This window comes from Schistocerca piceifrons, chromosome X (genome assembly GCF_021461385.2).
Source record: "Schistocerca piceifrons isolate TAMUIC-IGC-003096 chromosome X, iqSchPice1.1, whole genome shotgun sequence".
In the NCBI taxonomy this organism is placed as follows: Eukaryota; Metazoa; Arthropoda; class Insecta; order Orthoptera; family Acrididae; genus Schistocerca; species Schistocerca piceifrons.
Genome location: NC_060149.1, coordinates 801,630,110 through 801,655,134, shown reverse-complemented (window position 1 = coordinate 801,655,134; position 25,025 = coordinate 801,630,110). Strand labels below are relative to the sequence as shown.

Here is a 25,025-nt window from a genome sequence, read left to right as displayed (position 1 = left end):
GAGTGCATATGATACCACGTGAGGAATTTGATGTTTGATGAGCCTCTACACAAACAGGGTATCCGTGGAGGAGTGTAGCTTTAAGCACTTTTTGGGCCTGATAGGCACTGTCCATCTCTACAAGCAAAGTTACATTGTGTAAGTGAGTGCATGACTTAGTGGGCCCGCAACTGTTTCCACACCTTTCTGAATGATGAACGGGTTCACTGTGGAAAAGTTCTGACCTACTCCTGTGCATGACACCACGAGATAATGAGGTGCAACTGGAACATTTGTTGTCTCTTTGGCCTCATTCCATTTCCACTTATTAGACAGAGGTTGCATCAAGGGAGTTGATGTACTCATCATGAGTGAATCCCCCATAACTGCAAGAATCTCCAATGGCACGCTCCTTACTTCTGTGAGTCCCCACAGAGGGAAGCACACCTACCTTAGGTTACAGTTTGCACATTAGGTCACAACTCCCTAACTCCAGACAGAGAGATCAGTCGGCAAATAGGAAGGCAAATAGTGCCTCAGGCAGTCGCCCCTCCTTGGGCCTGGCCTTTACCACGGAGTATGCACGAGCTCTGTCTCTCAAGCCAGGTGCTCATAGCTGCTCATTACCCTGTTGCTCTTTATACGTCAAATGTGTGAGCCAGCATTCAGGCATGCACAGGGAAGAAGAGAGACAAAAAGGGAGACCTCAAACACCAAAGCAGAGCAAAGGTAGGAGAAGTCAAAACAAGAAAAGAGAGAAAGACAAAAATAAAACCACCTAGGTCTTCCAACACTTTCACAAGTTTCAGTTCCCTGATTTTGTATGAGACATGGTCCCCAAGGGAAGAGAGAAAGAATAAGAGGAGGATAGGAATGCTGCATGAAAAAGGAAGGGGTACTGCAAGGGCAGCGGCCCCGTGTGTGCCAAGCACATACTCACAAAAGAGTTGAGAGTGCCCTGGAATAATGGGTTGGGGGTGGGGGGTGGGGGGGTAAAGGTTGAGAAAGACAAACAGAGCTAAGTAACTGGCGAATTTCACATCACCATGTTCAGTCCTTTGTGTTTATTAGCAGTGGAAAACATTGCAGTCTACGAGAATTTAACAAAAATACAAATTGGAGCACAGCTATGGGCAATTGTCATGGTTTGTACCTAAAAAGTATAAGGCATGCACCAATTGCTGCAGAATGTCTACACTGGTCCTTCTGGACCTGTTTCTGAATGATTCCTTGACAAGCACTGCTTCACTTAGATATCTGGATCAGAACTGCATGCAAGAGACCCTTGCCTACTCCTACTCTCAAATATACCTGCCTATACTGGCTGAATAGGTTTCAAAAGTGGACAATGGTAGACTGGAAATGTTTCATATGGGCAGACAAATTCTACTCATGTCAGTACATGGACAATACACAGTCATGTTGATCTCACATCTCAGGAAGCTACAATGAGGTTCTGAACAACGATATTTTGCCATTCACTGAAAGAAGATTGTGTCTCAAAAAGCCCATTCTTCTAATATCATCATTTTCATGTCCACTGGGCTATCAAGGCTGCACGACATGAGGAACACATGTTGAGTGACCTGTCAAATACCCAGATTTGAGCACCATCTAAAGCCTATAGGAGCAACCATAACTATGCACCATATGTCAGAGACAGAATCCACACTACTTGAACAAGCAGTTATTTTGTTGAGGCACGAATTTTGGGGTGCTGATATCTTCTACATCCAGATCTTAATGTTGTCAGAGTTGTTATCAAGCCAAAGGTGGCTGTTACTGGTAGGAGAAGGATAAAATTTGCATGATAAGCTTATCCAAAATACAGATATTGATAAAACAGAATACTTGTAAAATTGCACACACAACTTCCCATACTCAGTATGGAAAAATCTTACTGACTGTCATATAAAGTGTCAGACAATAACTGGTAAAGCCAAGTCTTTTGGGTCAACAAGCCAAGAAACAAATTTTGTAAATGAATAGAAAATGGCTGAAAATAATCTTTCAACCAAATAATGCACCTATCCACAAAGGCAATCTTACACAGGAAAACTTAGTCAACTGAAGTACAAAGTGGTTTAACATTCAGTCAATTCACTGCAGTTGGCAACCTGTGACTTTCACCGATTTAAATGTAAGGCCAAACAATTTACTTACAAGCTTTGCAAAAGTTTTGCTTTTCCCTCATTCCCTGAAGAAGCCCGCAGATCATCATATAAAGCAATCACTGTGATCTTGTAAATATACAAAATATGTTAATTAAAATGTGATTTACTGAAAGTTTTGTGGCCCAACCATTACTCACCAGAGGAGGAGCTCTTTTATCATAAGCTAGTGCCCTATTTAGAGGCAGTCTGTAAGTTACTTGGTCAATCCTGAGCAGTTAAAATGTGGTATGCCATAGAATGGTGATGGATTTTACCAGTAGCAACTTCTTTTCACTAATCTCCAGCCACACATCCTCCAACCATTGCTACGCTTCAACAGTGGAACAGCAGCATGAAAGAGAATGGAAAATATTTGCCCCAAGTAATACCCTTAGCTACTGCACCTCTGAGCTCATTTTCCCAAATTCCCATTTGGCCTAATATCCAGCAGAATGCTACCTTCTTTACATACCCCTAACTGGAAAAAGGAGTCCTTCATGTCTCGTATCAATTTGTCTGATAGAAATGTGCAGTGGATTGTTTGAAGAGGACAATGGCAACCTGAGGAAGGGGAAATTTTATGGTTTAATTATATTCCTTTTGCCTTCAGGATAGCATGCAATTCCTTATCAAGAACTTTATGGGATTCATAATAATTCTCAATGTAGAAAGATTCCACCAACAGTTAAGGATAGTGACTTGGTCAACATTAAAATCCATTTCTTTGTGTTATTCTGAATGGCCTCACTCTTCGCATATGGTACCTGACAATTTGCTGCTTTGCCAGGCATGGAATGGTACAGAATGCTTGTGATTGTGAAGCAACCAAGACACAAGTGCTTTTAACCAGCCTTATACCCTCGTGTTGCTCAGCAGGTCACATTTTAGGGGAAGGTATATCTCACTGAATCATAAATATGAAAATTTAACCAATCTAAGGTCATGAAGAATCCTTGTAGAAGTGGATCACGCATTCTGTGTCTGCTCCCCATGCTCTGTAATTATACTATAAGGTACGTAATGATATTCAGTATCTATAGTTTCTCAACATTTAAAACCTTCAAATGCAGCAACCACACTAAATGTTCATAATAAGTGATGTTAAAAACTTAACTTAATTATTACAATTTAGCTTCACGTATCTACAAACATATTCAGGTAGGTTCAAATATGATTAGATTTGCTTAAATTAATATGTACAGTTTTATTAAAAAAATTAGGTAATTGCCAATGCTCATTTCTCCAATCATCCAAACACCTGTTTCAACTGATGTATTGCAATAACAAGGCTAGAGGCAGCACAGGAAATTATCTACAAGGAGAGTACTGGATGGGGCTTTCAAAAGATGGTAAAATAATGTTTAGCAATGTAAAGGAACTTGAAGTAGAGTAATCTGACAGGACACAATTGACTCAATGTTGCAAAAGCAATGACCATATGGATGTGGGAGGAGGTCTCCAAAAGCCCCATTAGTGGGTCTGTCCTAAGTTAAGTGTGCTCTGCAACCAATTTTCTCCTCAATATTTGCAGACTTTAGAGGTAGATATATGCTTTATTGAACTTGAAAAACTGAAGGAAATCTTCAGTGACATGATTAAAAATCTCCATACTGCATTACATGCCCTACACATATGTTCAGCAACTACTTGATGCTGGCCATATAGAGAGGGGGGTGGGGGGGAAACAAACTGTTTCTTGCTTTTTCTCTTTGTGGTATTGTGTTTAAAAGCACTATCCTCTCTTGGTTCCCACCCGATCACTGGAGTTAAGCAATGTTTGGGCCCAGCTTGTACTTGGATGGGTGACTGTTCGAGGAAAACCGAGTGCTGTTGGTTTAAGGACACGTAAGTCAGCAAAGCAGTGTCCAATTGAAAGACTTGCACCAAGCTGTAGTGCTACATGAGGTTTATTTATTTTATTCAATAGTTTTCAATCCTAGTCACAGGAAGTGTTTTAAAAACTAACCAATGGGTCCCATTCAGCCCCTACAAGAAGCTGTGGAGAAGAGGGGCAGAGGGGAAGGGTAGACAAATCAAACCAGCCAGGACCTCATGTTTGAGCCAGCCTGATACAATTAGGATGAAACGTGCCACTCCTTCCACACAGCTCCCCCACTTCAGTCACAATTCAACTCATTTATTCCAACAACATGTACGTCAACCTCAAGTGAAAAATGTGAGTCGATGGATGAGATGCTCCCCAGGAGAGTGGCAGAGCGCCACCATTCAGAGCTGTCAGCAGGTGTGCAGGCTGAGGCTCACGCAAGGCAGGTAGGTGCTGAGCAACTGCATGGTCCTGGTAAAAGTACCCACTACAGAAAGTTTCTTTGTGCTGCAATTTTAAGATGTGGTACACAGCCAATTACTCCTACACATGTTTTGAATACCTGTTTGTAATGCAGCTTCCTGAGTAAGGTACGGAGAAACCATACACACCAGTGGAAAGAATGAAACACATGAAACATAGTGATAATCTGAACATATCTGTATGACTAATATGAATATATAAATGAATAGAATTGGGGAGAAGAGGAGCTTGTGGCACAACTTGACTAGAAGAAGGGATCGGTTGGTAGGACATGTTCTGAGACATCAAGGGATCACCAATTTAGTATCGGAGGGCAGCGTGGAGGGTAAAAATCGTAGAGGAAGACCAAGAGATGAATACACTAAGCAGATTCAGAAGGATGTAGGCTGCAGTAGGTACTGGGAGATGAAGAAGCTTGCACAGGATAGAGTAGCATGAAGAGCTGCATCAAACCAGTCTCAGGACTGAAGACCACAACAACAACAACAACAACAACAATATGAATATTATTTAGGGAAACACTATGTAATACAGGGAGCGAAAGGCTATTTACAATTTGTACAGAAACCAGATGGCAGTTATAAGAGTCGAGGGACATGAAAGGGAAGCAGTGGTTGGGAAGGGAGTAAGACAGGGTTGTAGCCTCTCCCCAATGTTGTTCAATCTGTATATTGAGCAAGCAGTAAAGGAAACAAAAGAAAAATTCGGAGTAGGTATTAAAATTCATGGAGAAGAAGTAAAAACTTTGAGGTTCGCCGATGACATTGTAATTCTGTCAGAGACAGCAAAGGACTTGGAAGAGCAGTTGAATGGAATGGACAGTGTCTTGAAAGGAGGATATAAGATGAACATCAACAAAAGCAAAACAAGGATAATGGAATGTAGTCTAATTAAGTCAGGTGATGCTGAAGGAATTAGGTTAGGAAATGAGGCACTTAAAGTAGTAAAGGAGTTTTGCTATTTGGGGAGCAAAATAACTGATGATGGTCGAAGTAGAGAGGATATAAAATGTAGGCTGGCAATGGCAAGGAAAGCGTTTCTGAAGAAGAGAAATTTGTTAACATCCAGTATTGATTTAAGTGTCAGGAAGTCATTTCTGAAAGTATTTGTATGGAGTGTAGCCATGTATGGAAGTGAAACATGGACGATAAATAGTTTGGACAAGAAGAGAATAGAAGCTTTCGAAATGTGGTGCTACAGAAGAATGCTGAAAATTAGATGGGTAGACCACATAAGTAATGAGGAAGTATTGAATAGGATTGGGGAGAAGAGAAGTCTGTGGCACAACTTGACCAGAAGAAGGGATCGGTTGGTAGGACATGTTCTGAGGCATCAAGGGATCACCAATTTAGTATTGGAGGGCAGCGTGGAGGGTAAAAATCGTAGAGGGAGACCAAGAGATGAATACACTAAGCAGATTCAGAAGGATGTAGGTTGCAGTAGGTACTGGGAGATGAAAAAGCTTGCACAGGATAGAGTAGCATGGAGAGCTGCATCAAACCAGTCTCAGGACTGAAGACCACAACAACAACAACAACAACATGTAATGGCCACTTAGAACAAAATTAATTACAGCTCATATATTCAATATACTGAAATTATCAAAAATCAAAATTATAAAACTCAGTGTGGTGCATATAGCCATGTATTTATATTCATTGACATAAAACCTGATCGTCAGCCAGCCGCCAACGAGCCTATTTTCACACCAATCGCAAGGTGGAACAAATAACATGGTCACACTGAAATTCTTTAAGTCCAGCTATCTGCACAATCTGGCAACTCTACACGTGAGACCCTGTCTTCTGTTCGAGCTGTTATGCTATGTGTACAAATGTGGTCTAGCAGTAAACAGCGCATTGTCTGAATGCATCACTTTGCATTCGAAGCAACTCAATGCCTAAATTTTTTATACCGTCTTTCGTTTGAATGCTAAGTCCTGAGAGTAATGGTGAACAGCTGCAATGTATTGACACACTGCATGACAGTCCCATCCACCAAAATTTTTGCAGAAAATTTCTTGAAAGACTGGTTGTCTATGAATGATGCACATGCAGAGCTCTCTGGGGCCCACTTGCTGGTATCTGGCAGTGGCTGCGGCGATGGTGTTGCGCTCCCTCAATCTGTGATGCAAGTGCCACCTACCACTCACTGCTTTGGAGTGTATACAATGCTTTACTTTTGTTGAGTGATGCTCCACAGAAAAGTCTACTATTTTATTTCACGTTTGGTAGAAATGAAGGCAGATGATCCATTTTTATATGTTGAATATTGTATTGCACTAATATGCGAGACATGAGTATGGCTTACAATTAGTTTTGCAGTTTGTGATTTGGTTGGTCGATCTGGGGAAGGGGACAAAACGGTGAGGCCATCAGTCCCATCAGATAAGGGAAGGATGAGGAAGGAAATAAGATATGCCCTGTCAAAGGAACCCTCCAGGCATCTGCCTGAAGCGATTTGGGGAAATCACAGAAAACCTAAATCAGGATTGCCGCATGCCGGTTTGAACCATCATCCTCCCAAATGTGAGCCCAGTGTGCTAACCACTGTGCCCCCTTGCTTGGTGTAGTTTGTGATGCAACCAGAACACCTCACTACATTGTTTAATGTTGTTGTTAATGTTTTATGTCTCATTTCTTTTCCTTTAGTAGTGATCTTTCATCTATTTTTTTGTCAGGAATTTGTATGGTTTTGTCAAGTCACAGTGAGGAAAGTTGGTGTCGAGAGTTTTATTATTGTTGTTGTTTCATATCTTACAGTAAATGTATGCAATAAACTGTCTGAATACCTTGCAGTGAATGCTCTGTAGCAGTGTAAGCACACTACACATTTTGAGGTCCACAAAATTTGTCATTTTTTAAGTTATCAAAAGTGGAGGAAGTTGGTTACAATGAAATGAACAGGCGTTGACATACATCAACGGGGACAGATGAAACAGATGAAAATGTGTGCCCCGACCGGGACTCGAACCCGGGATCTCCTACTTACATGGCAGACGCTCTATCCATCTGAGCCACCGAGGACACAGAGGATAGCGTGACTGCAGGGATTTATCTCTGGCACGCCTCCCGCGAAACCCACATTTTCAACATATTGTCCCGCACTACATTCGTAGTGCCCCCCACTCCCCATTATACTCATTACTCGTGGTGCATTGCCGATTCCCGTAAGAGTTCGGGCACTGTTTGTGCATTTGCACAGAAGAAGAAGGTGAGCCTCAGATGGATAGAGCATCTGCCACGTAAGCAGGAGATCCCGGGTTCGAGTCCCGGTCGCGGCACACATTTTCATCTGTCCCCATTGACGTATGTCAACGCCTGTAAGCAGCTAAGGGTGTTCATTTCATTGTAATTTCATTCTAATGAGCAGCATTGTCACCAATGGTATCTGTTCTTTCAGACATGTCGAAAAGAACAGATACCATATAGCGGAAGTTGGTGTCAGCAAATGTCTACAGGGGCGCCTGATTGCTATTACACAGATTTAGCACAAAGAAACTATATTTATTTCATATTTATTTCATAAATACTTCCCCAATAGATGAGTCCTACATGAGGAACAAAACTCAAATTTGTACTGCTGATGTCTGAGTCTAAGATCTTCAGAGATGTTTGTATAGTGAAGGAGCTTGACATTCACAAACCAGGCACCTATGACAATTCACACAGCTTACCGAGTAAAGACCATGAGAAGAGTTGATGGGTAAAGGTTAAAATTTTGTTAAAGAATTTCTTCTAGCAATTTGCAGCTCCATTAAATAAAACAGAAAATAAAAACCTAGAGTGCCCTGGTCCACACCACAAAGAGAACTGAGAACTCGTATCACCCTTGCATCACAAGACGTGGAAACACTGAGCTAATGAGACACTGCTTGGAGGCAGTTTTCTAATTGCAATACTGGTTGCTGAGCCTCGTAATGCAATGTTAACAATAAAAACAGTTGTTACTTATGTTAAGAACAAGATACACAGAGTCTAAAAATTAAGTTTTTTGTCTCAGTGTCTCATATTACATGAAGATTACGTCACATCAGTCATCGAAGTGGAAACAGAATGCCAAGTGAATTTAATGGAACAATTCAGGACCATATGCAGAAGTAAATACACTGTCACAGTGTTTCAAAATATTTGCAATGATGGTGCCAATTCCTAGCTGTGCTATGGGCAGCTATGTGGTGAAGGGCTTGTGGTGCTCCTCTTGCATGGCTTCTCAGAGGGAAGGTGCGAGCATATTTGGTTTTTATGCAGCAATATCTCCTTATACTTTCTAACTTCACCTTGCGGCTATCTCTATTTAAGGCATCCAATTAGATTTAATCTAGAATTTCTCATTTTTGAAGCATTCCAGCACAAAAGGGGCTGTTAACTCCAGTGTTATATAATTTCAGTGTACGGATAGAAAAGCTAGTAATATCAGTATCTGCTCGTGTGGCCTGCAGCCGTGAAATATTGAGGTATATGATTTTCCATCAGGACCACAATTTTCCCAAAATACAAAGGAATAAAGCACTTACTTCGATAGTTTACAAAGCAAATTTATTTCAATGGAATAAGAAGTAAATGGAAATCAACCTTGCTCCACACATCATGAAGTATAAGATATCAAACATTTTCCCCTTGACATCGACTGAGTTTAGGTGCACTCTTCTGCCACATACAAAATGAATTCCACAGCTACCACAAGAATGCTAATTGGGATGCAAGCAAGAAGAAATGCAGTTAACTAGTTATTTGATGCCACAAAGTAAGCAATTCATCTGAGGACTCAGGAAAGAGGAAACTGAAAATTATGTTGATTAACACAGAAACTCAATGATAAATGTTGGCAATGCGCACTGTATTGTATATTCTTTTCAATTTTAGGTCTGCACATGCAATGCATAGTAACTAGCCTGTTCATTGCTTTTGTAATGTTCCCTTCTTATCTGGCCTCTAAAGGATGAAAAGGAACCATGTCCAAGTCACTGATGGTTTCTTCAAAACTTTCCAGTGACTTTTTTGTGTGTTGCTGCTGGTACTCCCAAAGCGGACCACCATGCCCGGTCACATGAGATATTGCATTGAGGTTGCCAAAAGGCTTATGAACTCTATTCCAAATATAATGTCACAGGTGGAACATACACTTGATTACCCAGAATTTCCACATTAACTGTGTGAATAAAAGCAAGAAGAAACCATTATTTATCTATTGGAATATTTCATTCGAACAGCAGAACAAAATTATCACACATAGTCTTCCATTTTCTGTTTTAACACTACAACCAGTAGCCAAGCCAACTGTAAACATTGGGGGTGCTCACAAATTTGTAGCTATCTGTAGTAGTGGAAGAGTCCGTACTACATATTTAACTGTTGAGTAATATACTATGACACAGATTTATCTGTCGTCACAGTGTTAAATCAACAGAAACAGATGCAGCATTCTGCTTGTGTCATCGGCCTCCCATTATAGTATTTTCTTACTGAGCTTTTCCTACTGCCCTGGGAAAATGATGCCGAGGTAAATGCGTGCATTCTGTAAGCGAAACATCCAACATTCCTTTCTTCCCGGTTCAATGGTCATGTGCATCAGAACCAAATAGACATATAAAAGCTCTTTCAAGTGAAGCAATAATGATAATGTAGCCAAGGCACAAAGGAATGAATGACGTTAGCATCCAATGGACACTGATTTGAATCAATGGGGGAAGTTGGAAATTTGTGCTGCACCAGGACTCGAACCCAGATTTCCAGCTTACTAGGCAGATACACTGATCACAGAGCCATCTGGACACTGTGATGATAACAACTGCAAGTACAACTACTGCACCAGGACTCGAACCCAGATTTCCAGCTTACTAGGCAGATACACTGATCACAGAGCCATCTGGACACTGTGATGATCACAATTGCAAGTACAACTGCATGCCTCCCATCAGACCCAAAATTCTCAACTTATCCACACACTACTGCTGTATTGCCCCATGTCCATTATCTTCATTACTCATGCCATTTCGCCAATTCCCATAAGAGCTCAAGCGTTGTGTGGATTGGCACTGAAGTGATCAACTGGTTGTCCTCACTTTATTATATATGTGGTGTCTGTTGGTTCGGACCTGGTATGCTAGGGTAATCTGTGCAGTTGGGATGACCATTCTGTCTGCATGGCACAGTGGTCGGTGCATTTGCCTAAGAAGCAGGAGACCTGGGTTCAAATCCTGGTCTGGCACAAATTTTCACCTTTCTCCATTGCTTTAAATTAATGCCCACTGGCAGCTAATGTCATTCATTCATTTGTGTCTTGATTGATTCCTTAGCAAAAGAACAAACACAATGTATATAAATAATAATAGCAACAATAACAAATTAATCATAAATTAAGTTTATTGCATTACAGATGAACATTGATAATTAAAAATAAAAATGTCCTCACTGTTGTCCACAGCCTGCTCCAGCCAGCCCTCTGTAGAGCTGCACTACCAGATGCCAATCTAAGGGATTGCTTCAAACCAACAGCAGATTGCACCACTGAAAAATACAAATGAGTTGCATACTTTTCCTCTTTGGCCTGCGGTTAAAGCTTCTCTTAACAAAACTGAAAATGTGTGCAAAATAACCTAGTCCAAAAATGTCAAGAAACAGTAAGAAACTACACACTGTTAACAAATGGAATGTATCTACATCTGGTCTTATCTCATACACAACAAGAATATCAGGAATACCTCCAAAATGTGGAGATTGAGAGAGGACTATTACACTGATGCCACATATGGATTCACAGGGAAAAACTGAAGGGATGACTACTGAAGCAGAAATAAAACAGAAGAACTAGGCAAATATGCAGTTGTGCATTTTCGTATGATTTTTGCCTCCAGTTCTACCATAGGCAATGCATACCGACAAGTTTATTCATGGTTTCCATAATTTTTCCCATCTTTTTTGAGTCCCAAGGTGATGAACAAAACACATTTTCATGTCACTGACAGTTGCTTTGAATCTCTTCAGAGACTTTCTCTTGTTTTGTTGGTAATTTAACTTAGTAGTCACAGAACAGGTGACTATAGCTCCTCCTGTGAGGTTGCCAGGAGACCTGTGTTTAAGATTTGTCACTTATTTATGATAGCAGCTCAATGCAAGTATATCAACAGGTACTGACAAGATACAGCTTTTGCAGGAAAACTGGAACTGATTTCGAAAGCAGTTACCATTTCAGAAACTGAGTGCTACAGAGCTTAGCAGACAAGGCACTGCTGCAGTAACAGCTGATATCTGATTTACATTGTACCTTTATTTATGTAAGATATATTTCAACTGTGTACAATCTGACACATTCCATATCATAAATATATTACTCATCCTTAACATGTAAAACACAATTTTCTGCTAACTGATTGTGCTGTTGGTTAGTTGATTTTTATTTACACTGTATCTTTTTATTCTATTTATACAAGTTATATTTGAACTATGTAGAATCTGACACGTTCCATATCCTTGCGATTCACTCACTACCAGGATCTACGAAACATGAAATGAAATTAAATTAAATAAAATAAAAAAAAAACACTCCTTCTTTGCCATAATGGAAGCTGAGGAGTTAGCATGCGATGTGAAAGATGAGAGTAGGGGAAGTTTCTGCATGAAATGACCTTTTTGGAAGTAAAACAGTTTGCATTACTAACACAATGTGATACCTTCAGTAGGAATTAGTAAGAAAATTTCATCAAGATGAGAAGCAAAATTCAAGCAAATTTAGTAGGATCAATCGGTCCCACATCCGCAAATCACTATTGTGACAACAGAGTTGTCAAACAATGCCTGTGACATTTCAGACTCTCGAGTACACTAGTGGCAAGAGGAATTCGTTTTCGTCACTGGAATTGTGCATGACTGGATCCAGAGATGTAATTTATTGGGAGCCACTGCTCCCCAGATTTCAGATATGTTGGTGTGGCAAGCTGTCTAAAGAGAGTATAAAACAGAATAATATTCCAACGAGAGTTTTTCCCATTTCTGTGACTCTGATCACGGGTAATGCTTATCTACGGATAATGTTTGTGTGTACTGACAAAAACATACATAATTAAATAACAACAGGAAGGCTGACAAATATTTTCAGTAAAGACATGATACCACTCAAATATCTTTGATGTTAGCATGTTTATCTCTTGAGAAAAGTTGTTCTCGCTTTTACCTGTCTACATTTTATATTCATTTTACTTCTGCCATCATCGGCTACTTTGCTGCTTACATAGCAAAACTGTAATGTTTACTGTGTGGTCACTAAGGAAACAATGTCAATAAATGCAAACAGCATCTGGTGAATGAGCTTTTCACTTTGCAATACACTTTAGACTGAAATAAACAAAATAAGAGCAAGAGGTTTACCATCTTGAACGTAGGCGGGGTTGGTGCAGTACTTTGAATTCCTGTTGAGGTGTAATCGTTAAAATACCTTGCTACATTAGATAATATTCAATGTGTGTCTAAACTTACTATCAGCCCATCTCTTGATGATGTACTGAATGTTTTCTGAACTTCTCCCACTGTTACCTGCCTCATTGATTTCATAAAGTGTTTTGTTGTATGCCAAGCAGAACTAAGTGCATATAGCTCTTCACTGTTGTAGAGCATTAAATGGTATCAGCTGCTAGTTGCTCTGCACAATGATTGGTAAATGAAGATCGTCCCATGCATAAGCTACTCCTATTTTCATCACTCACATTGTGAGCTATCTACCTTGGCTTCAATTACAGCACTGAGAGAGTATTTACAGCAGCAGTGCCTTGTCCACATAGTTGTGAAGTGCTCAATTTCTGGAATGGGAGCTTCTTTTGAAATCAGTTCCAATATTTTCTGCAAAAGACGTATCTTAACCAGTTCCTTTCAATACTAATTTAACTGAGCTGCTGTCACAAGTTACATAACGGATCTTAACACTCCGTGTCATATGTATTCTTGCAATCTCACAGCAGTAACCATAGTTGCCTACTTACCAAATACCATGTTACATCACCAACAAAACAAGAGAAAGTCTCTCAACAGATTCAAAGCAACTCTCAGTGACAATAATCTGTATTTTTTCATCATCTTGGGAATCAAAGAAGATGAAAAAAGTTATGGAAACAATAAACAAGCTTGTTAATATGCATTACCTATGGTAGATATTTTATTTCTGCTTCAGTAGTCATCCATTCAATTTCTGCCTGTGAATCCAAAACCCGTTTTATTACTCTGTTGCATCAATGTGTTAGTCATTTCTCAATCTTCACATTTTGGTGATATTCCTGATATTCTAGTTGTGTATGAGACAAGACCGAATGTATATACAGTCTGTCTGATGTCAACAAGTGTGTAGTATCTTACGTTCCTTGACAATTTGGGCAAGGTCATTTTGCACACATTTTCAGTTTTGTTAAAATAAGTTTTCACCGCAGGCTGAATGGGATAAGTCTGGAACTCATTTGTATTTTTCAATGGTGTAATCTGCTGCTGGTTTGAAGCTGTCCCTTAGATCAGTGTCTGGTAGCGGAGCTCAATGGAGGGCTGGCTGGAGCAGGCTATGGATAGCAGCGAGGAAATTGAGCTGTCCATGCAGTTCTTCATATTGTTCATACAGATGAGACTTGGCACTGTTGCTGATGACATTTGGCACCTCGTGATCGATCACCTGCTTTCAGGATTGGTGCCGAGTGATCCTGCTTGTTCTGTAACATTTTCATTTCATACTGACGAGGTAATCTGAATAGTCATTACATTTGTGTAAAATCAAGATTGTAAATTTAATTTTTCAACCCTAGGAAGGTAATTCTACGCTTAAATTTCAATCGGTTTTCTATTTCATGTTGTGAACTGTCTGCATTCACTACCACCATAGCAACTGCACATAGGTAAACAAAGCAGTGTTACGTTTCCACCGAGGTGCCATGCTCGTCTCAATCTAAGCGAAGAGTAGTTGCTCATTCTGATCTCACTGGACTACAGAGGTGCATTGCTTGCTTTTTTTCCCCCCTGTCAATAATCAGAATGGAATTAAGCAACAAAATGCTAAAAAAAATTTTCATCGCGCCAACTGAAGATTAGCCTATTTTTATTTTTAATCATCAGCCTTTTTCTGTAATGCAATAAAATTTATTATAATCAGTTCCTTATTGTTACTATTATTAATCTTATTCCTTCACTCACAATAATGTTCTTACCCGTATTTGGTACCAATGCAAATGATCAGTGAACCTGGAAGAAGGGAATGTTGGATGTTGCGCAATGCAGACTACACACAGTTACCTTGGCATCATGCTTCCAGGGCAATATGAAAAGCCCAATAAAAAAAGAAGACAACTGGAGGTCGGTGACACAGGCAGAACACTGCAACAATTTGTGTTGATTTCACACTGTAACGGCAGATAAATCCATTCATCACAGTATATTATTCAAAAGCTGCACATGAGGTATGAACTCTGCTACCGCTACAGATAACTACAAATTTATGACCATGCCCACAGTTTACCATTGTCTTAGCTGCTGGTTATAGTGCTACACATGTACACAGAAGCCAATGTTTCATAACATGCTGGTGTCCGAATGAGTTATGCCAATGTACAGGATGATTATAATTACAGTTAAACATTCAAAACACTGCAGAAATAGCACCACTGGTCAGAATGATGTCAAATTGCAATGGAATATTATTGGAGAAGGGGAAAAACGTACAGAAGAAGAAATGAAAAGTAGTGTGAAAATTCATCAATAGATGGCGCAGTATGTGTCAGAATACGTAAATGAAAACACCTGTCATGCGCAGGACCCATTGAAATTGGTATAAACAAGCCGGGTACACGGCTTTTCCTCCCTTCACGTCTGTGACATTCGCTACGACAGTCTCAACGCAGCATTCCACTCTGCTTGTAAAGCTGTATTACAAGAATGATGACTGTGCATATGTCACTTTGCAGAAGTTCTAGACACTGAAGGGTTTGAAAAAAGGCGCTGGTCCGATGACTGCCGTGGGTCTGGAGAAAATGATTCGGAAATTCGAAAAGATGAGTTCTTTAGGTGTGCAACCTGGTAGAGTGAGGAAATGAATTAATTCAATGCCAGTGGAAGCAGTGGTCACAGTAATGCAAGAGAGGACGAGTGGTGGTGTGCAAACGTGTAGTGCACGGAGAATTGCCCGAACACTGGACATACCCATGAGCATGGTGCATAAAATCCTATAAAACATCCTTCTTTGCTATCCATTCAAAATTACCCATGTACACAAGTTGCTTACTGTTGACCTGCCAACAAGAGAGACCTTTGCTTTAGAATTTCTTGCTCACATGAAAGTGGACAACGATTGGCCGTAGAAGATTTTGTGGACAGACAAAGCCCCCTTCCATCTAACAGGATATGTAAATACACAGAATTGTCCAATATGGGCAATGGAAAATCCACACACAAATCAACCACTACCACTTCATCCTGGAAAGCTCACACCGTGGTGCGGGTTTATGGCATCATATATCATACGGCCATATTTTTTCGAAGAGACAGGTGCTCCCGGTCATGTTACATGTACCGTCACTAGTAAGCACTATGAGCGTCTTTTGCACAACCATGTCATTCGAGCTCTCCAACAGTGTGGATGTGTGGACGGGATCATTTTCACGCAAAATGGCAATCCTCCGCACATTGCAAATCCTGTTAAGCAGCTGCTGAAGTATCATTTCCAAAACGCTAGAATTATCAGCTGCCATTTCCCTACAGCCTGGCCATCCCAATCACCTGGTCTTAATCAGTATGACTTCTGGCTGTGGGGCTATCTGAAAGAAGTTCTGTTCAGTGTTCTGATTGCAAACTTAGCTGAATTGAAGGCACACATTGTGCAACACATTCTGAAATGTGACCCTGGAAACACTTCGATCAGTTGTGGAACATGCTGTTTTTCAATTTCATCTTGTTGCAGAAAACAGTGTACAGCATATTGAACATGTTCTGCGACAGTGACATGGAAATTAATAACCCGATTCGATTTTGATTGATGTGGTTTTTGGCCTTGGGACAATTAAAAAACAATTTTTTCCATCCAAAATGACATGACCTTGCCGTGGTGGGTGTACTTACGTAACTAACAATATCACACCTGTACACCCATGCACACTGAGTGGTACAGTTTGTTTAACATCAAACGTACACCTTAGGCATTGTTGTATGATTCAGTTGCCATTTGTAGTCGACCTCTATTAAATTATGATGCTTACAGCACCATATATTGCTACATTTTGTAACTATTTATTTTTCTTCTACCTTACTTTTCCCCCTTCTCAAACAATATTTCACTGCAATTTGACGCCATTCTGACCACCGGCGTTATTTTTACAGTGGTTTCAAAGTTTAACTTTAATTATAATCACCTTGTATAATGAATACAGGCTGAAGCAATGAATTAAAATATGTACCAATGCCAGGGTTTGAATCCAAGTCTCCTGCTCAGTAGGCTGATGCACTACCAGCTCTGCCACCCTGGCACTGCGGCTAACACAGCTACACAGATTACCCTTGTACAGTTTCTTCTTGCTTTTATTTACATAGATACGTAAACTAACATGGAAAGTCCAGGTAATAAAAAGGGTGTTTAACTTGTGACATTTAGTTTCAAATAGAATTCATAAGCCTTATTGTAACCACGATCCAACACCTCATGCGAGCAGGCACAGTGGTCTGCTTCAGGAGTGTACTAAGCAACAACACACAAAAGAAGTCACTGGAAAGATTCGAAAGAACAATCAGTGATATGGATATGGACTCTTTCCATCATTTAGGGATCAAACAAGAATGGAACATTATGAAAGCAATGAACAGGCCTTCTCTGTGTGATGGCAATGGAGATACTATTGAAGACAGTGCTGCCAAAGCAGGGCTACTAAACACAGCCTTTCGAAATGCCTTCACAAATAAGATGAAGTAAGTATTCCACAATTCAAATCAACAACAGCTGTCAACATGAGTAACGTAGACGTAAATATCCTTGGAGTAGTGAAGTAACTTAAATCACTTAATACAAGCAAGTCTTCTGGTCCAGACTGTATACCAATTATGTTCCTTTCAGAGTATGCTGATGCAATAGCTCCATCCTTAACAATCATATACAACTGTTCGCTCGGCGAAAGATCCGTACCCAAAGACTGGAAAGTCGTACAGGTCACACCAGTAGTAGGAGTAATCCAGCAAATTACAGACCCATATTATTAACGTTGATATGCAGCAGGATTTTGGAACATATATTGTGTTTGAACACTATGAATTACCTCAAAGAAAAAGGTCTATTGACACACAGTCAACATGGATTTAGAAAACACCGTTCTTGTGAAACACAACTAGCTCTTTACTGGCATGAAGTGTTGAGTGCTATTGACAAGGGTTTCAGATTGATTCTGTATTTATGGATTTCCGGAAGCCTTTCGAAACTGTACCATAGAAGCAACTTCTAATGAAATTGCGTGCTTATGGAATATCATCTCAATTGTGTGACTGGATTTGTGATTTCTTGTCAGAGAGGTCACAGTTTGTAGTAATTAACGGAAAGTCATTGAGTGCAACAGAAGTAATTTCGGGTGTTTCCCAAGGTAGTGTTATAGGCCCTTTGCTGTTCTATACCTATATAAACGATTTGGGAGACAATATGAGCAGCTGTCTTCAGTTGTTTGCAGGTGACACTGTCGTTTATCGACTAATGAAGTCATCAGAAGATCAAAAGAAATTGCAAAACTATTAAGAAAAGATATCTGTATGTAAGCAAAAATTGGCAATTGACCCTAAATAAAGAAAAATGTGAGGTCATTCACATGAGTGCTAAAAGAAATCCATTAAACATTGGTTACATGGTAAATCAGTCAAATCTAATGGCCATAAATTCAACAAATACCTATGAATTACAATTACGAGTAACTTAAATTGGAAGGAACACATACAAAATATTGTAGAGAAGGCTAACCGAAAACTGCATTTTATTGGCAGGACACTTAGAAAACGTAAAAGATCTAATAAGGAGACTGCTTACACCACACTTGCTACACTATGCTTGTCCGACCTCTTTTAAAATATTGCTGTGTGGTGTGGGATCCTAACCAGATAGGATTGATGGAGAACATTGAGAAAGTTCAAAGAAGGGCAGCACATTTTGTATTATGATGAAATAGGGGCGATGGACATCATTAAAACAAAGGCGTTTTTCATTGCCGAGGAATCTTCTCATGAAATTCCAATCACCAACTTTCTCCCCTGAATGCAAAAATATTTTGTTGACACTGACCTACATAGGGAGAAATGATCACCATGATAAAATAAGGGAAATCAGAGTTTGTACGGAAAGATATAGGGTTTTTTTTTGCGTGCAATACGAGATTGGAATAATAGAGAATTGTGAAGGTGGTTCGATGAACCCTCCGTCAGGTGCTTAAATGTGATTTACAGAGTATGGAGTATGCATTGTATTTATAGATCTCAAGGTGGAAAGCATGTGAAGAGGGAGCAATGCATATGACCCATATCTACAGTTTAATCAAATGAAATTGGTTCCAGAGAACTTTTCAAGTCTCAAGCATCTATGATGTATATATGCAGAGTGAAGCAATGAACGAAAATTTGTACCAAGACCAGGATCTGAAACCAAGTCTCCTGCTAACTAGGCATATGTGCCTAGTGAGTATTCCTGTCTTGGTGCAAATTTTCATTCATCGCTTTAGTCTGCATATACGTATATCATTTGCAGATTAGTTTACATGTTAATCAATATAATTTTCAGTTTCTTCTGTTCTGTATCCTCAAATGAATTGATTATTGTGTAGCACTACATAATTAATTAACTGCATTTTTCTCGCTTCCATCCAAACCAACATACTTCTGCATTCTTACGGTAGTCGTGAAATTCTATTCGTGTGTGGCACAACACTGCACATAGACACAGTAAATTTTGAGGTGCAAAGTATCTGATATCTTACTGTTTCAAGGTGTGTGGGGCAAGGTCGATTTCCAGTTATGTTTTATTCCATTGAAATATTATGTCTATAGCTGTGCTTCTGCTGTTTTGCAATAGACAGCAGTTGCAGCAAGTTGTGGTGCATATGGTAGGTCATACATCTCGTACAATAAGCTTATAATGATGGAAATAATCAATCTTTGACAATATAATGTAATTGGATATATAAAAAATCTACTCACTAATTGGTGGCAGGAGAACACAGATATAAAATGCTAAGTGCATTGTATGCAATAGAGATGAGAGGGGGCAGCAAAAAATAGACAGGTCAGAAATTGAAAGATGTCAAAAGCGAAAATGGAGTGAAGAAAGGAGTAGTTACTGTGAAGAAATGCTGAGATGGAAGAAATTAACATAAATTAAGGCCAGGTGGGTGGTGAGAAACAAGAATATGTTGCAGCACTAGTTCCCACATGTGGAGTTCTGAGAAACTGGTGTCTGGGGTAAGAATCCAGATGGCACGCATGGTGAAACAGTCACTGAGGTCATGACTGTCATGTTGTAGAGCGTGATCTGCATCGGGATGTTGTGCGTTGCCAGAAGACACCCCTGCCTATGCCCATTCATCCTAACTGATAACTTGGTGGTAGTCATGCTGATGTAAAAGGCCGAAAAGTAGGGAGATGAGTGCAGGAGGAGCATAAGGTCTGAAAGGATATTGCATAGATTAGGAGGGTGATGAAAGGCTATTCTAGGTGTGGTGTGCAAAATCTCAGACAGAATGGATCTCATTTTAGGGCCTGGAATGAGATCAATTGTAAGATTTTGCCCACCACACATAGAATAGCTTTTTGTCAGCCTCCCAATCAGCCAATATCCTTGTCAGATCCTATGTTCATTCTGCACCCATCTCCCTACCCTTTGGCTCCTACCCTTGTGACTGCCTCCACTGCATGACTTGCCCTATGCACCGTCCTACCACTACCTACACCAGTCCAGTAACTGACAAAACATATATTATCAAAGGGTCAGCCACCTGTGAAACAACATGTCATATATCCGCTGTTATGTAAACACTTTTCGGCCTTTTACATCAGCATGACTACCACCAAGTTATCGGTTAGGATGAATGGGCATAGGCAGAGGGTGTCTACTGGCAACACACAACATCGTGATGCAGATCACGCTCTACAACATGACAGTCATGACCTCAGTGACTGTTTCACCATGCGTGCCATCTGGATTCTTCCCCCATACACCAGTTTCTCAGGACTCCACATGTGGGAACTAGTGCTGCACCATGTCCTTGTTTCTTGCTTCCCACCTGGCCTTAATTTATGTTAATTTCTTCCGTCTTAGCATTTCTTCACAGTAACTACTCCTTTCTTCACTCCATTTTAGCTTTCTATATCTTTCATTTTCTGACTTGACTATTTTTTGCTGACCCCTTCCAACTCTATTACGTACAATGCGCTTAGCATTTCACTCATATTAACTCATTCATGATGTTTTACCAGTAATCTCTGTCTTGTATCCCTGTCTTCCACATTTAAGCTCTCAGATTTTCCAATCTTGTCTGGTGCAGTCCCCAACAATAAGTATTTCTTCTCATGCATCTAGTAAGTCTCCACTGACCCGGGGTTCTGGGCGACTTTTCTGAACTCTATCCCTTTCCTAAACCTCTCCAGCCTTTTCCTTCACCCTCTTCCTTCCCCTTCAACTCTTCTGTCAGAAGAAGGAGCCACTGGGTCCAAAAGCTTGTATACCTAAAACCTTTTTTTCACCCAATAAGCTTAGGTATTTGTGCATATAACACTCTCAAAATATTAGTCAATCTGTGATTACATCACAAAATTATTGTCGACTGAATATGTCAACTTATGAGCCCCGTTCTCATCATTTGTAGGAAGTTCTAATTTTCTGCTTTAACATGAAGAACTATGTGGCTGAGGCTCATAAAATGATGGGTAAGACCAATGGTGAGGAACCTATTAGTGAAAGAAAGTGCAGAGAATGGTTTCAACATTCCAAGAATGGTGATTTTGAAGTCTAAGGCAAATGTGGCAGTGGAAGAGAGAGTTTTTGAAGCTACTAAACCAGATGGAAACAATCACAGGAGATTGTTATTGAAAGCAACTGACATGTTTGAGCTGAACACTGAAAGACAAATAGCCACCATACAGTGATAGACAGGAAAAAGTGATTTTGCAGCATGACAATGATTGAACCCATGTTGCAAAGCCCATCAAAACATACTTGGAAACATTGAAATTGGAAGTCCTATTCCACCCGCTGTGTTCTCCAGCCACTGATCCCTCTGACTACCACCTTTTTTGATCAATGACATAAGGCCTGGCTGATCAGCAATTCTGGTCATATGAACAAGTGAAAAATTGGATTAATTTATGGACCTCCTCAAAAGACATCAATCTTTTCAATGTAGGATTTCTATGCTATCCAGAAGATGGGTGAAAGTAGTGGCCAGTAATGGCCAATACTCTGAATCATAAATTTTTTATAGTTTTCTGACAATGAAGCCTCAAACATTTTTTTAAAAAAAGTGTGAATAACCATTGTAGACCTAATAAGTTTTCACTGTAAACTATCAAAGTCTGTTTTACTTATTTGTATTTTCAGAAAATTGTAATTGAGATGAAAAATTATGTACCTCAATATTTCACATGTTGATCCTGCATGATCACAAACTGATATCACTAGCTTTGCTATCCCTGCACTGAAATTATATAATGCTGGTGTTAATAGCCCTGGCCATACTGGAACGCTTCAAAAATGAGAAATTCTACATTAAATATAATTGAACGCCTTAAACAGAGATAGTTGTAAGGCCATTTTGTTGTGCTACATTAACTTGGCATTCCCTTTCTACCTCTAGGACTTATGCTACATAATCCCATAATCCTCACGTGTGGCAACACACTGATTTATTGATTGATTTCTTTACTAATCTGTAAAATAATTTACACTGCATATATTTCATCATTCAAACGCTGAAAAATCAACAGCTTAAAATTAATTTCTTACAAAGTGCAGTTGTCAATCAAATTTCTTTTGATGTAATTACTTTTGTTTTTTTTGTCTTCATTAATTACCATTTATGTACACACACACACACACACACACACACACACACACACACACACACACACACACACACACACACACACAGTACTTATTAAATTAGGTAATCCATTTTAATTCAGTTTCCCCATTACTGTATAAAACTTTTATTTTGTACATAATCTTTGAGTTTGGTTTAGAAAGAGCAAATAGTATCTATGTCCTTTACACATTGTGGTAATTTATTATTTAACTTGATGGCATTTTACAATAAACTCTGCTGACTTTTAACTTTATTTTTTCAGACAAGATGCCAATTACTGCTGTTTCTAGTTTTGTAACCATTTATTAAGCAATTTTTAACACTGTAGTCGATATTTTTTTTACATACATAACACACTGAAAAATATATTTGCTAGTACAGTTAATATTTCCAGCATTTTAAAAAGTTTGAGGCAGTGAACAATGTCGTCACACTTGGTCATCATACACACATAGCTTGAATATTTTTCCTATTCACTACCCAAAAATTTATGCATTAACTAATAACAGAATAAATATAAGCAAAATATACTGATCTGAAACACGAAATACAGCATTTGAGCACATGGAATGCTGTAGAGATTCTGTTACTAAGTATTTTTAACACACTTCCCACATTATATGACAGTGAACATGCATTCCTAGAAATTTTGTGCTTTCCACACATTGTGTAAATTCATTCGTCTACACGATTTCTCTGTAAATTCCACAATTAAGTGCCAGACAGAGGGCTCATCCTACCATCTTCAAGTTATTTCTCTACCGTTCCCCTCTCAAACAGCACACAGGAAAAACTAGCATTTAAATCTTTCTGTGCAAGCTCTGTTTTCTCTTATTATATCATGATGATCATTTCTCCCTATGTAGGCAGGCACCAACAGAATATTTTCGCAGTTGGATAAGAAAGTGGGTGACTGAAATTTCATGAGAATATCCTGCCTCAATGAAAAACATATTTGTTTTAATGATCGCATCCCAATTCACGTATCATGTCCATGGCACACTCTCCCCTATTTTGTGATAATACAAAACAAGCTGCCGTTCTTTGAACTTTTCCGATGTCCTCTGTCAATCCCAATTGATACGGATCCCACATTGCAAATCAATACTTCAGAAAAGGATGCACACAGTTTCTTTAGCAAAATTGTTGGACTTTCTACATGTTTTGTGAATAAATTGCAGTCTTTGGTTTGCTTTATCCATGGCATTACCCACGTGATTATCCCAACTTACGTTATTCATAATTTCAATCCCTAAGTATTTAATAAAATTTACAACCTTTAGATTTGTTTAATTTACCATGTAATTGAAATTTGGTGGCTTTCTTTTAGTACTTGTGGATGACTTCATACTTCTCATTATTTAGAGTCAACTGCCACTTTTTGCACCATACAAATATCTTTCCTAAAGCATTTGCAATCATCTGATGACTTTGCTAGATGAAAAATGACTGTGTCATATGCAAACAATCTAAGAGGGCTGCTCAGATTGTCTCCTATGTTGTTTATGTAGATAACGAACAGCAGATGGCCTACAACACTTCCTTGGTGAAAGCCAGATATCACTTCTATTTTATTTTATGGCTTTCTGTCAGTTACTATGAACTGTGACCTTTCTGACAGGAAATCATGAATCTAATCACATAGCGGAGATGATTCTCCACAGGCATGCAATTTAATTAGAAGTTGCTTGTGAGGAACGCTGTCGAAAGCGTTCTGGAAATCTAAAAATATGGATGCAATTTGACATCCCCAGTTGATTGTACTCATTACTTTATGGGAATAAAGAGCTAACTGCGTTTTACAAGAACAATATTTTCTGAATCTGTGCTAACTACCTGTCAATAAATAATTTTCTTCGAGATAATTGACAATGTTTAAACACAGTAAATGTTCCAAAATCCTACTGCAAATTGACATTAGTGATATGTGTATTTAATTCAGGGGATTACTCCTATTTCCTTTCTTTGGTATTGGTGTGAATTGTGCAACTTTCCAGTCTTTAGGTACGGATATTTCAAAGAGCGAGCAGATGTATATGATTGCCAAGGGCAGAGCTATTTTATCAGCGTACTCTGAAAGGAACCCGACTCGTATACAATCTGGACTGGAGGCCTTTCCTTTATTAAGTGACTTAAGCTGCTTCGCTACACTGAGGATATATACTTTTAAGTTACCCACATTGGCAGTTGTTCTAGATTCAATTCTGGAATACTTACTTTGTCATCTTTCATGAAGCAGTTTCAGAAAATTGTGTTTAGTAACTCTGCTTTAGTGGCACAGTCATCTGTTACATCACCATTGTTATTGCACTGCGAAAGTATTTATTTTGTCTTTCTGCTGGTATACTTCACATACAACCAGAATCTCTTTGGGTTTTCCGCCAGATTTCAAGACAGTTTTTCATTGTGGAAGCTATTAAAAGCAATTTTCTTTTAAGTTCACGCTAAATTTCAAGCTTCTGTAAAACTTTACCAATCTTGGAGATTCTGGATTCTTTTAAATTTTTCATGCTTTTTTGGTTGCTTCTGC

The 25,025-nt window shown here is 39.2% G+C and overlaps 1 protein-coding gene and 1 non-coding gene across 3 annotated transcripts in view; both read right to left on the bottom strand.

Moving 5' to 3' along the window:
• Positions 1 to 25,025, bottom strand: part of LOC124721214 (probable serine/threonine-protein kinase DDB_G0282963) — a 141,201-nt gene that overhangs the window by 59,607 nt on the left and 56,569 nt on the right. The gene's annotated exons all lie outside the window — the stretch shown is intronic.
• On the bottom strand, positions 7,393 to 7,466 carry Trnat-ugu. The gene has a single exon. It is a non-coding gene; the product is annotated as a tRNA-Thr (tRNA).